At 40.8% G+C, this 18,071-nt stretch overlaps 1 protein-coding gene and 1 pseudogene across 19 annotated transcripts in view; one reads left to right on the top strand and one right to left on the bottom strand.

The window, feature by feature from the left end:
• The window catches only part of RBFOX2 (RNA binding fox-1 homolog 2), a 266,331-nt gene that overhangs the window by 124,961 nt on the left and 123,299 nt on the right, over window positions 1-18,071 (bottom strand). The window lies entirely within an intron of this gene.
• LOC132372701 (ATP synthase membrane subunit K, mitochondrial-like) lies at window positions 11,410-11,587 on the top strand (annotated as a pseudogene).

Here is an 18,071-nt window from a genome sequence, read left to right on the forward strand (position 1 = left end):
CCAAAAATAAAGATTAAGAACCAAAAGCCCAGAAAAATTAACACGGTTTTGTGATAATGCCTTCTTTAAAAAGCTGTTCCATTCAAACACTCCTATTCTTCCTTGGTGAACAACTAATATTTCTAATTTAGGTATTTTCCCCAAGCTCACTTCCTAATCCTACCTCTCTGATGTTTCCCTTTGATTAAACGGCCTTTACTTTCATTTCTAACCCTCAACTCCTTTACAAAAACCCCAAACTCCTTCTCTTCTAAGGGCTAGGCCAGAGACCCAAATACTAGCCCCACTGTAATTCTTTCAAGTCAGGGACCAACTGACAAGAAACATTCCAGCTCCAACATTCCAACTGTCTTACTAAGGGGCTAAAGCAGTAAGAGAGATATTTGGGTGTGTGTGTGTGTGTGTGTGTGTGTGCGTGTGTGTGTGTGTGTGTGTGTGTGTTTTGTTTTCTATTAAACAGTTGTTTAAGCCAATCTGGCTTCAAATCCTCAAGGGAAAATTTGGGGTCAAGAATCTATTGCCCCTTTTTGGTCATGCCTGAATTCTCCTCAAGTCATCCCACATCTTTTGGTGTAAACCAGCTATACTGACACACTGTACTGCAGACTTACCAAAGTGGAAATTCTTTTAGTCACTCTGGGAAAATTAAGAGATTCTACACAAGTGTTTCTTACTCACTTTAAAAACTCCTGTACTACCATATTTATTCACCATTATCTTCTGAATCCTCCTCTATCAGCCCAGAAGAGTGCATACAGCCTTACTTTCATGAAATGTTCTTTACAACTTAGAGGTTTAAATGTTCTTTTTTGAACTGTATAGTCTCTCTCACCCCAGCCCTGAGATTCTGCTTTATACCGCCTTCTAATTTCTGCCTGAGATCATGGCTCTAAACATACAGAATGTAAATATGGACTTTTGTGGCAAGGTCCCTTCAAAAGGTTCAAAATAGTAACCTCTATGCAAAAGGATAAGGATAACAGAAGAGGGCTTTTCAACAACTTCTGTGTCTTAAGAGAAACAGTAAAGTTGAATAAAAAGACAACAGGAGTTTCTGGCTGAGAACTGTCATATGTGAGAATCAATGAAATAACACAGAACTGTACTGAAAATATCTGGATCACATTATGAACATCCACTGCATTACAGAGAATATGCAGACAGTGCAGGAGACTTGGCTGGATTTATACAGAACATACACTTTTCTGGATAAATGGCTGATAAAAGCAGGTCTCAATTTCCTCTCAAAATAGTAGGGTGGGGCTTCCCTGGTGGCGCAGTGGTTGAGAATCCGCCTGCCAGTGCAGGGGACACGGGTTTGAGCCCTGGTCTGGGAAGATCCCACATGCCGCGGAGCAACTAGGCCCGTGAGCCACAACTACTGAGCCTGCGCGTCTGGAGCTTGTGCCCCGCAACAAGAGAGGCCGCGACAGTGAAAGGCCCGCGCACTGCAATGAAGAGTAGCCCCTGCTTGCCACAACTAGAGAAAGCCCTCGCACAGAAACGAAGACCCAACACAGCCTAAAATAAATAAATAAATAAATGAAAAAAAAAAAATAGTAGGGTATGTTTTGTTTTTAGGTACTGACTTCCAGTTATTTGAACTTTCAGGATTTGTTTGGAGGCAACAAGAGTTTAATGAACTATACTCTTTTGACCTCTTACTCAGAGATGTGTAAAGAAACATGACTTGGTCTACCTACCAATGCAACGAGGGACATGGCCATAGAGAATGTGAACAAGAAAACAACTCACTGGGGCTCTCCATGTATTCTGGATTGCCTTTATTACCTTTTAAACAGATCTTATTCCACATTACAGTCGGCACCACTTCGCCTCTCCACTTGCTTCTCTTGCTTCCATTTAGTCCCAGAGTTTGAAACTGTGCGTTTAAAAGGTTTACTCCTGGTGCTCTTACTTCTTCACGCCACTTGGCTCCCACTCAGCAGCATCCTGGGGGAGTTGGTATGTTGCTCCCTCCCTTGAAAGCTATTCTAAAAGGTCACTATTTTCATTTGTGCTAATTGCCTGCGGAGATAAGATGAAGGGAAACTGAACTTTGGCGGTGCATAAACATATTTCAAGACCCACGCTCTGAAATATAACTGGGTTTCCCTAAGTAATGTGTGTTGTATGGGTGGAGGAGAGGGGGACAAAAGAGATGTGAAGGTAAGAGAAAGGAAGACAAAACAGTTGGAAGCTGTGAAGGCCCAGGGCAGAAGGAAAGGAGTTCTGAACAACAGTTAAGAGGGCTTCAGAGTGAGGGTAACATCAATAGGCAACAATGGAAATACAAGGAAATGCTGAGTCCTGGGGGCAAGGAATTATTTAATGGAAATAAAGCAGTAAAAATGGGGAAAAGACTGATATCCTACAGAAAGAGGTCAAGATCCAAACGATTAAGCCTTCTGGCTCTATCAAACTAGCCTAATCAGAGCTGTTCTCATTCAAGGGGTGCAGTGAGAAAGGATGGGCCAAATCTCACTTTTCCTAGTCACATGAGAAGGAATACCATCAAACTCAAAGCAAGAAAAAGGGAATCAGGATCCAATAAGTTTAAAAAAGCACTGGTTAGGGGAGTCCTTTGTAAACTGAACTGGGGTGCAGTGTTGGGCTCAGGCCCCAAGAAAAATTAGAGCATCATCATGTACCAGAACAAAAAGACCAGGCGAGGAGGCAAGCCAATCTGATAAGGGTCATGTTTAACCCCTGGCACATGGGTAATGAGGCATCAGATTATTTAAAGCCTGTGCTGAGTAGTGGGAAAGTAGCTCCTTAATATAAGGTCAGGCTAAACTCTCTAACTTAGAGTAGAGACCTGAACTTGCAAGCTTTCTGTGGCCATGGCTGGGCAGGGCAGGGCAAGGGCAGGCAGAGACCGACAATTCTAAGCAAGATGGTATGCCAGAGTCCAAGTCAGTTCAACAACTACCACCGAGTATCTGATATACATTCAGCCCTGAGCTAAGTGCTGGGACACAGAGAATTCACCTCCGACTTTAAAGAGTTCACAGGAAAAACCAGAGTGGCCTGTCTGTGACCACTTAACACAGGGTTGCTGTTAGGATTCAATGTGTTAATGACTGTAAAATGTTTAGTCGAAAGCCTGGCAAGTAGGAGGGAGGCATTCAAAAATCAGTAGCTGTTGATCAGTATCCTTATAATTATAATCACCATTATTATCACAATACCTACCACCGTGTTGTAGTTAACAGATTTTTTTAATTCTAGAAGAAACAGCTTTAAAATGTGCAGAATTTGTTTCGGAATGATTTGTTTCTTCAGACTGCCCATCAGACTAAGGATTTATATTACAACTAGGGTAAGACCTCTCTCCACTCATGATCTAGTTCTTATAATAGTCCAGGTGACAATGTTTCTGGCAAACTTTCTCCATCAGTCATGGGAATGTCAGCAGCAACGCAGTCTTGCACCCATGTTACCCACATTTTTTTGCATCCTGTGAAGCTGACTTCATAGTTTGTTGCTAATACTCACAAAAGGAGAAAAGCCACTGAGACTGTAGAACAACTACTTCCTTTTGTCACAGATCAAAAGGGAGAGACTGGAAGGGATAGCACAGGTCTCTCCTTCCCTCAAGACTGAAAAGTCCATCACTGTCATCATGGTCAATTCGTACTAACTGATCCCCCACAAGGAAGTAGATGCTTTACTAAAAGCATACATGAAAAACAATATCCCTAGCCTCCCTCGGGCTAAATTCTAAGAAAAATGCTGCGAGCAAACTATAGGAAAACAACCCAAATATGTTCTGAAGTGACTAAAAAGCAATTTAATTTAGAGTCAATCTAGTGTAGAGGTTTGCAATATGTTTAACAGAAAGAAATATGACATTCCATCTACTTGCTAAATCCTTAAAGAGTTATTAAATATAGTAAACTTATAAGTTCTTAGAAAATATGTCCAATTCAGGGAAGGGGAGGATGGAGACAGAGGGCAGAATGTGAGCATAAGAAATACAAAGAAACAAAAGGAGAGAAAAAGAAGAGTAAGAACAGAGAGGAAACCTGACACAAAATCCTAAGTGTACCAGGGAAAGAGGAAAATAAGAGGGAAATGAAAATGGAACTAGTATCCATGGAGTTAGAATGAATCATGGCTACTGACAGGTTTAACACCTTTGTTTTTCTGATAAACTGTGGCCTAGTGAGGCTGAGTCACTGCTTTGAGTTTACAAAGCTGGAGAGGGGCAGGACTAGAAAGGTGGTTAGTGCACAGTAAATACTCAAATTTGGGATGAATTAAAAAGACAAATGTTATGGTCTTTATGTTTGTGGGTCCCTCCCCTGCAAAATTCACGTGGTGAAGTCCTAGCCCCGAGTGTGGCTGTGTTAGAAGACAGGGCCTCAGGGTCCCCACTCTGATAGGAGTAGTGTCCTTACAAGAAGAGCCAGCAGAGAGCCGGCTGACACTCGCATCCACTTTCCTGCTCTTGCTCGCCCCAACGCATGCATGACAAGGAGGTCAAGTGCGCACACGGTGAGATGGCAGCAGCCTACAAGCCAAGAGAAGAGGTCTCAGAACGAAACCTACCTTGCAGGCACCTTGATCTGGGACTTCCCAGGCCTCCAGAACTGTGAGAGAAATTTCTATTGTTTAAGCCACCGGTCTGTGGAAATTTGTTACAGCCGTCCTAGCGAACTAAGACCACAAGCACTGAAGTCCTTTGGCAAGGTATTCAAAAGGAAAGTTTAACTTATTTATTAAACCTAAAATATACACACATCTTACCCCCTTTTCTTTTTTTTTTTCTGTTAAAGAATGAGAATGGGGCCACTGGCTAGCTTTAGTTTAAGCAAAAATCCAGGTAACACACTGAAAGGCAAACTACAAGATATCTACACATAGTAGAAACTCAATAAATAATGAGTTTATTTACTCAAATAATGAGTGGTCAGAACTTGATTCTGTGCTTACGAAAGTAACATATCCCTCACCTAGTCCCCAAACTATGCACCACCAACTGCAAATAACAAATGCTCCAAGTATGTGTGTCTGTTTTGCAGCCAACACCATAAAGAGGCAGACCACCCTTTTAAGAATCTGGCCAAGCCCCAAACACCCCTTTTCAACTTGCCTACTCTCCTAGCCCCTTCTTATCCCCGGGGGAGTTTATGCCTTGACATTTAAAATTTTACATTTTATTGGCAAAACAAAATAGAATTTTTCATTATCAAATTAAGAAATCTGCCTAATATATTTTGTCTGGTGAAATAATAAAAATAAAAGGATTTATTGCCCAACTTGGACATAAATTTTTAAAATTTATTTATTTAATTAATTAATTTAAATTATTTAAATTAGTTTACTTCTTGGTGAAAAGAGGTAAATCTTAAGGGTTCAAAGGAAAATAAAAGTTACTGAAAAAATGCAAATTACCAAAATATAAAAGTAGAAATCTAGCAGTTTTCATTATGCCTTATAGTACTTTCCCAAAACAGTTGCTGCCAATTAGCATGGATGAATGAATAGGGTAAATATATAATAGAAAAACGAATAAGAAGAACCCAGAGTTTATAGATACAGAGTGGGGGACACTTTTAATAAGCATTTCAATTGTCTTAAATTTGTTGATGAAATGTGCCCAGAAAAAGATTATACCAAGAAAAGGCAGCAAAAAGAATACTGTTCTCCTTGTAACATGAATTAGGTAATACCACAGCATATCTTACAAATAAAAGCCCCTTAGAGTCTCAAAATAAAACCTCTTTAAATGGATGCCTAGGGCTTCCCTGGTGGCGCAGTGGTTGAGAATCTGCCTGCCAATGCAGGGGACACGGGTTCGAGCCCTGGTCTGGGAAGATCCCACATTCCACGGAGCAACTGGGCCCGTGAGCCACAACTACTGAGCCTGCGTGTCTGGAGCCTGTGCTCCGCAACAAGAGAGGCCGCGATAGTGAGAGGCCCGCGCACCGCGATGAAGAGTAGCCCCCGCTTGCCGCAACTAGAGAAAGCCCTCGCACAGAAACGAAGACCGAACACAGCCAAAAATAAATAAATTAAAAAAAAAAAAAAAAAAAAATGGATGCCTAAATGGGTCCATCTTGTCTGCTCTGAAAAGAATATTACAGCCAATATACAATCTAAAATTTACAAAATGGGTCATATTCTAAAAATTCATTTTTATTTCAGAGTTGTTTGGAATTGATCACATTTCCCCATTAAAAGAAATATACACACACACACAGAGACACATAAATGTACATATTTATAAATGGTGACTGGGTTTCCACACCAGACCACAAGAGCCCAGGAATGTAATCAGGGAGTTGGGGTGGAGTGCGGGGAGAACGCAGGAGTGCGGAACCAGTAATGGACCTGAACTACCATACATCTGAAATAAAAATAAACAGAGGACAAGATAGTTACAATAGCAGCAAATTACAAATAATGCCAATGCAATTAAATAAGAAATGATGTGTTTTTTTCCAAATCATCTTGCATATTGGTTAGAAGTAGAAGACAAATTTAATCCGCTAAGAAAGTGGAGACGTCTGTGGAGACGTAGAGGAAGGAGTAGGAGTACTTTCAAGCATTTTAGTGACTGGTGCAATTTTTGGGGGGGTGGGGTGTGCAACTTTAAAAAATACAAATTTCACTTCCACATCTGCAACATTTCCATTTTCCCTGATACAAATGTAATTCTAGTCAATCAATCATAAGGAAGGTAATTTGTTTATTTTGTAAATGGGATAAAAAGATGCGAGACAAGGAAAAGGAAACATAGCAAGATTTAGAACAGAATCCGGAAGGGAAAGTTAAGTGCTTAATAAATACTTGCTGAAAGGAGAGGAGGGAGAAATCTAAAAAGACTGCTGACAGTGGAAATAACTAAAGTTTAAATAGTAAAAGAGAAAGACGGAGGTAAAAAGGAGAAAGAAGGACCTGACATGCCCGTACTATTTTTAAAGGGGGAAGAAAATAGGTGGTAATCAGAGAGTTCTCAGTACTGCCACTGGGGAGGGTCACTGACTCAGAACACTGGGATGGGTCTAGCCAGGAAACAATCATGATAACTAACATAAATTGAACATTTACTATGTACCAAGAACTGTTCTGAGAGCTTTTACAGGCTCAAAGCAACCTTCTGAGATAGCTACTATTTTTGTTGCTGTTGTTCTAATTTTATAGATGAGAAAGCACATTAATATGCCCAGTGTCATTAAGACAGAATGCCAGAGAGCCAGGTTTGAAACCTCGTCAATTTGGTTCCAAAGCCTGCACCATGAAGCACTACTGCCTCTACAGTAAAACCATCACACACACAGGGACAAGTGGTCCTAGTAAAGGAGAGAAAATGACGATGACAAATACAAAGAAGAGTTCTGCACTGTAAATTTCTATAGTTACTAAGTATTCCCCTGTTAATGAAAAAGTAACCAGTAGAAGACCTCTGGAATTTAGCACCCATTTGACAAATATTTATTGAGCATGATTCACTGTTCTAGACACTAGGGATACAGCAATAAACAAACCTGACAAAAATCTCTACAGGTGAGGAAAGTAGTAAAAAAAAAGATGTTTTTACAGTATACTAGAAGATGGTAAGGGCTATGGAGAACTTAAAATAAAATAACTAAAAAAAGAGCTAAATGAAAAGGTAACATTTCAGCAGAAATGTGAAGGAGTTGAAGCAGTACACATGAGGGTATCTGGAGAAGGGCATGACAAGCAGAGGAAATAAGTACTGCAAAGTGCCTGGCAAGCTTGAGGAACGGCAAGAAGGCCAGTGTGGCTGGATGAGACTGAGGACAAACAGGAGGAGACAGAAGTCAAAGAGGTACCCAGGAGCCAGCTCAACCAGAGGCTTGCAGGGACTCTGGCTTTTCCTCCCAGTGAAACACATGAGTGGTTTTTTGAGCATGATCAGATTTATATTTTTACAGGTCTAAGTCAGATGCTGTGTTCAGAATAAATTATTTGGAGTCAATGGTGGAAGCAGGGAGACCAGGTAGGAGACAATTGCAATAATACAGGTGAGAAAGGATGGGGTACTGAGCGAGGGGAGCAGTAGCAGAGCTAGTAAAAAGGGATTGGATTTAGGTGATTTTTGAAAGGCAGAGCCTAAAGGATTTGCTGATTAATAAGACTGGCGTGAGCGAGAAAGAAGAGTCCAGGATGACTCCAAGTTTTTTTCTGGCCCAAGCAACAGAAAGATGTCATCTGAGAAGGGGAAAACTGTAGGTGTTCCCACAGGATTGAGACGGGAAGAAGGCAAGTGGAGACCAGGAGTTCAGCCTGGACAGGTTAAGCTTGAGGTAACTGTTAGGTATGGAAATGTCAAGTAGACAATTGGACGTAAACTTCCTGGGAGGGATCTGGCCTGTAGGTATACATTTGAGAATCATCAGCATACAGACAGCACTTAACCCCCGCTATACCATCAGAGTCCACTGGGCCCAACTCTTCTTTTTTGAACAGTTCTATATTTAAGGATTTATATTTTATGACTTATTCTTTCTCAGAGGTATTTCCCATCCCTGTCCCACCCCCCAAAACCCAAAGAAAATGTTACTTTAAAAATAATAACAGGGCTTCCCTGGTGGCGCAGTGGTTGAGAATCTGCCTGCCAAAGCAGGGGACACGGGTTCGAGCCCTGGTCTGGGAAGATCCCACATGCCACGGAGCAACTAGGCCCGTGAGCCACAACTACTGAGCCTGCGCGTCTGGAGCCTGTGTTCCGCAACAAGAGAGGCCGTGACAGTGAGAGGCCCGCGCACCGCGATGAAGAGTGGCCCCCGCTTGCCACAACTAGAGAATGCCCTCGCACAGAAACGAAGACCCAACACAGCCATAAATAAATAAATAAATAAATAAAATTTTTTTAAAAAAGGTATAAAAATAATAACAAACACATTCTATCTTGCAATTAACATATGGGTTCCCTGAACCCTTTTATAAATCTAAGGTGCATTATGAGATTTTAGGGATCTTATTTTCCCTATATCTTGAAACATTCTGATTTTTCAATAAGCTTTACTCATTAATTATTCCCAACAATGTTTTAAAAAATGACCAAAGTAATAAAATGACAGACCAATGGCATACTCACTTAGAAGAATGATACAATAGTGAAATAAATCACCACTAACACATCATCCTTCAGTTTTCTTATTGCATTGCGCAAAGTATTGTATCATCTTTCAAGAAGGCATTAAAGAAGATTAGAGATGCTGTTTTTTTACCGTTTGCTCAGTTTTCATTGAATACAGTTTTTCACTTCCCACCCAAAATGACAAAGAAAAACTAACAGAGGAAAATGTTTCACAATTATTAGATGAATCCGAAGATGAATGCAAATACAGATAGCAGCACTCAACTCTAATGATGATGGTGAAGTCTGATATATAGAAGTGAAATCTTGAGACTACAACTCTTTAGATGATTACATTCTAATCTAGGATATAAGCTTGACCACAGTCAAGAATCAATAAGTAAACAATATATTTCTAATAACAAAAAGGAACTATGGTAGTCTCATCCAGTTCAACAGAAAGAATGTCCTCATGCAGTATTTTGCAGTGAGAACTGGGATCATCCTGTTTCACTAAAAGGACATGTAACAGTATTCTTTCTTTTCTTAGAATGTGACAAAATTTACTTGATACAGTTCATACATGGCCAAGTGCTGAAGGTAGATACATATATAAAGGTAACTGGAAGGAAACAGATGGTACAGAAATGAAAAGAAGATCATCTTTTGAACATAATTATGTATTGTCAAAGGATTTCTAAAAAAATCTTTAAATATTGTGTTTAGACGATGTAAGTGAAGGAAAAAGAACCAGAAGCAATAATTAGCTAGACCCTATAAGAGACATATTTGGAATCTGAAATCAGAATTTACAAGACGGGTATGTTCCAGGTTAATGAATGACATAAGCAATTAAATTACATTCAAAGGAAGCTGCTTTTTGAGGTATACGCTTCCCAAACTAGGAAAATAGGGAATAAAAATTGGGACAGTACATGTCAGTGAAACATCATATATTTGGAAGATTCACATCTACACAGGCAGAGATCTACAAAAGGAGCAGGAGCAGAACAAAGGGTCAAAAACAGTACAAACACTGACACAGAACCTAAAACTCACAGCATAAATATAACTTGTGACAATTTTAGAACGAGTTTGGGATTGGCTTGAGTACTACTCAGCAAAAAACTTGCTTTAGTTTGCGCTATTAGGAAGAATAGGGTTGAATTTGAATGTATTTTCACAGATGGAAAAGGAAGAGACATCAAGAGCACATTATTTAGATTTCAAAAAGAGTAAACGATTCTTTCTGTCCTTAGAAGAACCGTTAATGTTCTTCTCAGCTCAATGCAGTCTCAACTATTAATAGATTCAAAAACCCCTCTTAAAAAAATACCCCAAAAGATCTTGTACTATTAACAAGGCTAAAGAAGGTTTAGACACAATGATAAGAGAGTTAAAATCTGTACTTGCAAAAGAATGTCTGGAAGATAGCCTATGTCTATTTTCTTCAATATGATTGATATTAGTACAACAAATGCTTTCATTTTACAGGAAGAGGTTCAATTACAAGATCGCAAATTAATAAGACAATTCCTCATACGGCTAGGAAATGAACTTGCAGGAATAAATACAGAACTAGGAAGAGAACGTTTACCCTCTCAACCACAAGCGTGAGTCTCGGAGAATAGGAAGAAAGAAAGAGGATACAAAAAGGATAGGAAAACATGAAGTGCAGCAAAAAAGATTTTTAAAAAAACCATGAATAGTATTCAAATGTGACTTGTAGTCACTATAGGAGAGATATGTAGTTAGTTGCGTGAATGCATTTTTTCTTACTTCTAATAAAGTTGTTTTTCACTATAATTTCTTTCCTTTCCTTTTTTTTTTTTTTTACAGATTTGGTGCAGACTTTTTAAATTCTTTATTTATTTAAAAATTTTATTTATTTTTTTGGCTGCGTTGGGTCTTCATTGCTGTGCGAGGGCTTTTTCTAGTTGCGGCGAGCAGGGGTTACTCTTCGTCGTGGTGCGCGGGCTTCTTGCTGCGGTGGCTTCTCTTGTTGCGGCACGTCGGCCCTAGAGCATGCGAGCTTCAGCAGTTGTGGCATGTAGGCTCAGTCGTTGTGGTGCACGGGCTCTAGGGTGCACGGGCTTCAGTAGTTGTGGCACACAGGCTCAGTACTTGTGGCTCGTGCGCCCTAGAGTGCAGGCTCAGTAGTTGTGGCACACAGGCTTAATTGCTCCACGCCATGTGGGCTCTTCCCAGACCAGGGATCGAACCCACGTCCCCTGCATTGGCAGGTGGATTCTTAACCACTGAGTCACCAGGGAAGTCCTTCACTATCATTTCTTATTTCTTAAATTAGTCATAAGAGTTAAACAATCCTCCACTGAAGGATACAGACTGAAATCATGTCAGGTCCAGAAACTGATGCCCAATTACATTTCACTGGTATCAAAAAATATTTCGACTCTTAACACTTTAACAGGGAGAATGAATTGTGTACTGGCCACATACGGAGGTATTGCTTTGATAGTCTCATATTTCAAGTTAAGGTCTAAAAAAACTCCAGCTGTGAAAGCAACATAAACGGATTCTAAACTGTATCTCATCTATTAAGTTCCCAGGCCTGAAGAAGCTAACATCAACTCATCACGTGATACTCGATTTGTACAATAAATTATGAACCTGAAAAAAAAAATAGTTAACCAAGATAAAAAGATTAGAGAGCCCACTGGGCCCAGCTGACAAACAGTTTTGGCTATTTGTCCTGGTTAACTGAGAATTAAATCCACGAGACTGGATGAAATCACTAAGTAAAAGAATCAAGGGAAGAGATCCAAAGACTTGACCCAAAGTATTACAACTTTAAAACTGAGAAGAAATCACCAATAAGATAAGAAGAAAACCAGGAGAGTGTGATGTCCTGGAAGTCAAGTACCCAAGAAAGCGCATCACAGAGGAGGGAATGATTAGCCACATTATGTTCTACAGGCAGGTCAGGTAACATGAGGACTGAGACCGAACCACTAGACTTAGCAGCATGGAGGCTACTGGTAATATTGACAAGAGCCATTTCAGTGGCAATAAAAACCTAATTGAGAGAGTTTAAGAGGGAATGAGAGGAGAAGAACTGGTATGAGCAAATAGAGACAACTCTACTGAGTTTTGCTCTAAGAGAAAAGAAAAGTAGCTGACAGAAAAGTGAGGTTAAGAGTATTATTTTCAAGTGGATGGAAGAACAGCTTAATGGTATGTTAGCGGAACTAATCTAGTAAACAGAGAAAACCTGATGATCCCAGAGAGAGGAGAGAGAACTGCTGGGTCCAGGTCCTAAACAGGCTAGCAGAGATGGGACCTAGTACACAACTGAGGGGTTGGCGTTATAAGGAAGGCAACTGCTTAGTGTACAGTAATGGGAGAGAGAGAAAGTTCACTGCCACTGATGGTACAAGGTGGGTAAAATGTGGTGGTGGGAAATCTCCTGATTGCTTCAGCTTTCTCACAAATACTCTAGTAACTAGAAGATCTGCAAACAAAAGCCAAAAGAAGGGATGATTTAGCAATGGATATGCATTCTGCAGAGACTGGCCTAAAATAGCATAGTATCAGGGCACCTTTCTCACCTGCCCTTTTTTGGTTTCTGTTACTCTGAAATCTCTTGTAATCTCCAAATGGCGTAACTTCTCCAAAGGGGTGTTGGGAGGACAGGGGACACACAAAGGAGTCACTGGTCCATAGTGATTCTGAAATCTCACTGGGCAAATGTTCGGAGTTCCTTGATTAGGTCTCAAGGCTGTGGTAGGGATTCTCTGTGGCTCTTGCCTTTGAATCATCCTTCTTTTTTCAAGAAAGGTAGCACGTATTAGCAGCTGAGTAATTTTCTCAGCCTATTTCCTGCCAGAACAATTTTGGGGGTTCAACAGCTTCTTTTCATTTTGAACTGTCTCTTCTCCTTTTCAGTTGTAGCTGCAGTGGGCCTCCTGTGAATCTCACTGAGATTCACTGCATTAGACAAAAGCTATACCCACAAAAATCTTCAAGATAAGCCCTTCTCTACCTTCTCTCATGCTAAAACAGTTATAAGTCCTGTTCCTTGATTGAAAGGTCTTCTGTGTGACTCTTAAGGTTTTTCTTAGGTTTTAACAAAAGGTTTTACAGCCACACCCTCAGCTTCATCTTTAGACCACGATTCTCCTGGCAGTGCCCTTGAACTGACCTTTTTTGTTTAACAGTCCTGTCCTCAATTTATTTCTCTCTTCTTATACTTGAAGCAGTAAGAAGAAAGCAGGGGGCACCTTCAATGTTTTGCTTGGAAATTTACTTAAGGACATCTGCCAGTTCACTAGGCACCTTTTCTGCTTTTCACGCAACTACAAACATAGTGATGCTAAAATTTCTACCACTATATAACAAGGATCCCCCTTTCCTCCAGTTTCCTTTCCTCTGAGCCTTCATGGTGATCTCCTCAAAGTTCCAAATTTTAGAAACAACATTTCCAAGGTACTATGATTTTCACTAACACTCTCCTCCGAGGCCACTACCCAGTTCCAAAGTCACTCCTGCATTTTAGATTTCTGCTGTAGAACCACCCCACTTTGGGTACCAAAATCTATAGCTGTCTATTTCTATATAACAAATCATCCTCAGGGGACTTCCCTGGTGGTGCAGTGGTTAAGAATCCGCCTGCCAATGCAGGGGACATGGGTTCAAGCCCTGGTCCGGGAAGATCCCACATGCCACGGAGCAACTAAGTCAGTATGCCACAACTACTGAGCCTGCGCTTTAGAGCCCGCGAGCCACAACTACTGAGCCCGCGTGCCACAACTACTGAAGCCTGCGCACCTAAAGCTTGTGCTCCGCAACAAGAGAAGACATCAAAATGAGAAGCCCGCGCACAGCAACGAGGAGTAGCCCCCGCTCACCGCAACTAGAGAAAGCCTGCGCGCAGCAATGAAGACCCAACGCAGCCAAAAATAAAAATAAAAAAATAAATTTATAAATAAATTTATTTAAAAAAATCATCCTCAAACAACAGCTTAAAACATCACTTATTATCTCACAGTTTACGTGGATCAGGAAGCCAGGCGAGGCTGAGCTGGGTGCCTCTGGTTCAGGGTCTCTCACAAGGCTGCCATCAAGGTGTTGGCTAGGGCTGTAGTAATTTCAAGGCTAGACTGGCAAGGATCCACCGCCAAGCTCACTCACCTTGCTGTGGGCCCTAAACATCATCTCTCTGTCATGTGGGACTCGCCATAGCACTACTCACAACACGGCAGTTTGCTTCTCACCACGTAAGCGCTTGGGAGAGAGCTGGAGAGGGCAAGCACCCAGGATGACAGCCACAGTCTTCTCATCACCAAATCTTGGCAGTGACATCCCATCACATTTGCCACATTCTATTAGTTTGAAGTAAGTCACTAGGTCCAGCCTATACTCAAAGGCAAGAGACTGAACAAGAGTGCGAATACCAAGAGGTAGGAATCACTGGAGACCACCTTAGAGGCTGCCTATCACAGACTACATGGAAAGAATTACAGCAGGCCAGTTAAGAGTACTGACTCTCGGGCTTCCCTGGTGGTGCAGTGGTTAAGAATCTGCCTGCCAATGCAGGGGACACGGGTTCAAGCCCTGGTCTGGGAAGATCCCACATGTCGCGGAGCAACTAAGCCCATGTGCCACACCTACTGAGCCTGCGCTCTAGAGCCCGTGAGCCGCAACTGCTGAGCCCGCGTGCCACAACTACTGAAGCCCATGCGCCTAGAACCTGTGCTCCGCAACAAGAGAAGCCACCACAATGAGAAGCCCGCGCACCTCAACGAAGAGTAGCCCCTGCTCGCCACAGCTAGAGAAAGCCTGCACAGCAACAAAGACCCAACACAGCCAAAAATAAATAAATAAATAAATTTATTTTTAAAAAAGTACTGACTCTGAAGCAAAACTACTGGGTTTGACTCTTGCTTCTGTATCACAATATGAAAAACGAATCATAAAATAAGACAATAGTTGTGAAAGGACCTGACCTCATACACAGGAGGCACCAGGGAATTCCTGTCCCCTTTTCTCTTCCAATCCTAATTGTCTTTAACCATCTTGAGAATTTCCCTGGCATTAGATGTAATCTCCAAGCACCCACTACCAGAGCAGCATGGTATTGAACAACATGAAAAAATATTATTTTGACTTTCAATGAGTCCAAGAAACGTATTTTTAATAAACTTAATAAAATCAAACAAAAGGATAAAAAGAAAGATCCGGAATCAATGAAACAGAGCAGAGGGGAATATACACACAACAGCAACTGTCTCCCCCACCCCACCCCAATCCTGGCATCTGCTTTTAAATTGTAATGCCAATCTTGGCAAAAAAATACCATATCACTTTTTATCTAATTAGCAACTAAAAGTACAATAAAGAGAATAAATAAATCATTAAGAATGATTTAGATGCTTTTATTTAGATGTCAGTTTATCTGAGGCATATGGCATTCAACAATAACACTGGGGAGTAATATCATCCCCATTTTACAGATGAGACACAAGAGCATAAAGATGATGGGACTTGTTTTAATAACACAGCAGGTTAACAACTGAGCAAGAATAGAACTGCAACCAGCATATGATGTAATACACAATGAAGCTATAATCAGTTCTTTTTGATTTTCATGGATATGGCGATCTGGCTAAAACGGCCAGTGATTAAGCGTTCCTCTCACACTCAGGAAAAATAACTGACAGTTATTTTAAAGAATGAAAGGCAGGCTTTGATTATTTAACCTCTAAATTAATGGTCTAAATTCAAATAAGCAAATAAAACACCATGTGAGTTAATACACAAATAAGGTAGCACAGAACCTACAGATACGAATTAAGTGGAATCAAAACCCCATATTTTAGGCTACACAGATAGTTCATTATACTAAGAGTATCTAATTAACCTTTTAACTAATATTTGTGCAGTGTGTTCTATGCTGGCCTTATATTACAGGTACTACATGTTACCTCATTTAATAACAGCGAAGGATGCTGAAAAAGCGTTTGTGAAGAGGAGCAGCAAGCTCACCTTCAGAGGAGGAACAAGAACGCTGTGCTTTAACCTGCTCACGAGTTTTTAAAGCAGCACATATTTCCAGAACCAAGATGGGAAAAAGGGAGCTAGCAAAGGAAGACTACAACTCCTAAAATGTACTTTATTCATTGCAAAAAGAAATGAAAGAAAATGTGTTTTGGGAGTTATAGCCTTCACTTCCCTATCCCCCCCATCCCCACGCCAGTATGTGTGCTTTACCACATTGATTTTCTACCCCTTCAAGTATACAATTAAAATCTTAAAAAATGAATGTTTGCTTAAATGGTTCCAACTTTATTCCCTAATTTATAAATTTTACAACAAAATTCCATATTCTGGTTTGAAAAATGACAAAAGATACTTGTTTAAAAGTAAATGCCACATTAAAACGAACAATATTAAAACATACATATTAAGACAGGCAACTTTCTTATACAACTGGAAGAGCTTACCTCTCAGCATTCATGTATCCGGCCGCCATCTCTACCTAAAAATGTTATTCTCACCTCCAAACCCTGATCGCAAGGCCTTCTGCCTCACACCTGTACAACCCTATAGTTGTTACCCAACAACTACCCACTAGAAATCGAGCTCCCTGCCTCTAGTCCCTCCCCAAACTATTATATCCACAGAACCTAAAACCAAAGCACTAATTTGAGAAGGCTAAATATTGCTGTACTGAAAAATTTAACAATTTCTTATTTTCTGTAGAATAGTGATTCCAGTATTCAAGATCCTCCAGGTTATCCATCAAACCATTTCTTTCTGCCATTCCTGTCTCTTTCAGTAATACTGGTCCCTTCACTATCCCCCAAACTTTCTTTCCTCCCTTCTTTTCGCTACACAAATGTCCAATCAGTGCCTACTCTATGCCAGGCACCTTTCTAGGCTCACAGAATACGCCTAGAAAGTGCCTTCATGGAGTTTACATTCTGGTTGAAGGAGAAAGGCAATAAACAAACATACACAGCAAGTCAGGTGGTGGTAGGTGCTAAGGAGAAAAATAAAGATGGGGAAAAGGAATGGGAAATGTTGAATAAAGGGGTAGGGAATTACTGTTTATACAGGGTGCTCCTGATAATGTGACAACTGAGTAGAGATTTCACATAAACAAGGAAGTCAAGCAGATACCTGCAGAGAGAGCAAGGAGGTGGGCAAAAGCTAAGGCCCTGAGGCAAGGGTGTGTTTGAAATGTTCCAAGAATGGGCAGAAGTATAGAAGAACAGGAGGTCAAAGACAGCCAGGGGAGCAGGCCATTTAGGACCTTACAGGCCAGTGCAGGGCGTTAGACTTTTATGCTGAGCGAGATATGAACCCACTGGAGAGTTTTGGCCAGAGGAGCAATGTAATGTGACACTTGAAAGGATCACTCTGGCTGCTGTGTTGAGAACAGACTTCAAAGAAGGGGCTGGAGAAGAAGAGAAGCAGGGAGGCTAGTTAGAAAATTATTATAATAATACAGGCAAGAGATAGTGGTGGCGTGACCAGGATGAAAGCAATGGGACTCAGGAGTAGTTGTTAAGGTTTCATGGTCATTCTTGACACTGTATCTCTGCTTCTGCCAGTTCTCCATCTGACTTGTATCTAGTTAGTTCTCCCAGAATCTAGCTTAAATTACATCTCCTTCAAGAAACCTTTCCCAACCAATCTCATCCTCAGTGATTACCCATTTTTCCCAGCTCCTGTCGACAACTGCCCATACCACCTACCGACTGGCATGTCGTCTTTGCTACAACGTACGGTTATTTATCTATTTAACTTCTATGTCCCTATTTTGCCCCATTATCCTTGAGAAAGAAAATACTTTATAACTCTTGGTATCCTCATTTTGCTGCATAAAACAGATATTCAATAAATGTTCACTAATAATCAAATGGCATCACCTAGAAATTACTATCCCTCAAAAGAAATGATCATATACTCACTTTCTCCTTTAACTGCCAAAATCAAAGAGAGGCCTGACACGGCGCTGCTATCACCCAGGCCACATATCATCTGGGGCTAC

The sequence above is a fragment of the Balaenoptera ricei genome, chromosome 10 (genome assembly GCF_028023285.1).
Source record: "Balaenoptera ricei isolate mBalRic1 chromosome 10, mBalRic1.hap2, whole genome shotgun sequence".
Lineage (NCBI taxonomy): Eukaryota > Metazoa > Chordata > Mammalia > Artiodactyla > Balaenopteridae > Balaenoptera > Balaenoptera ricei.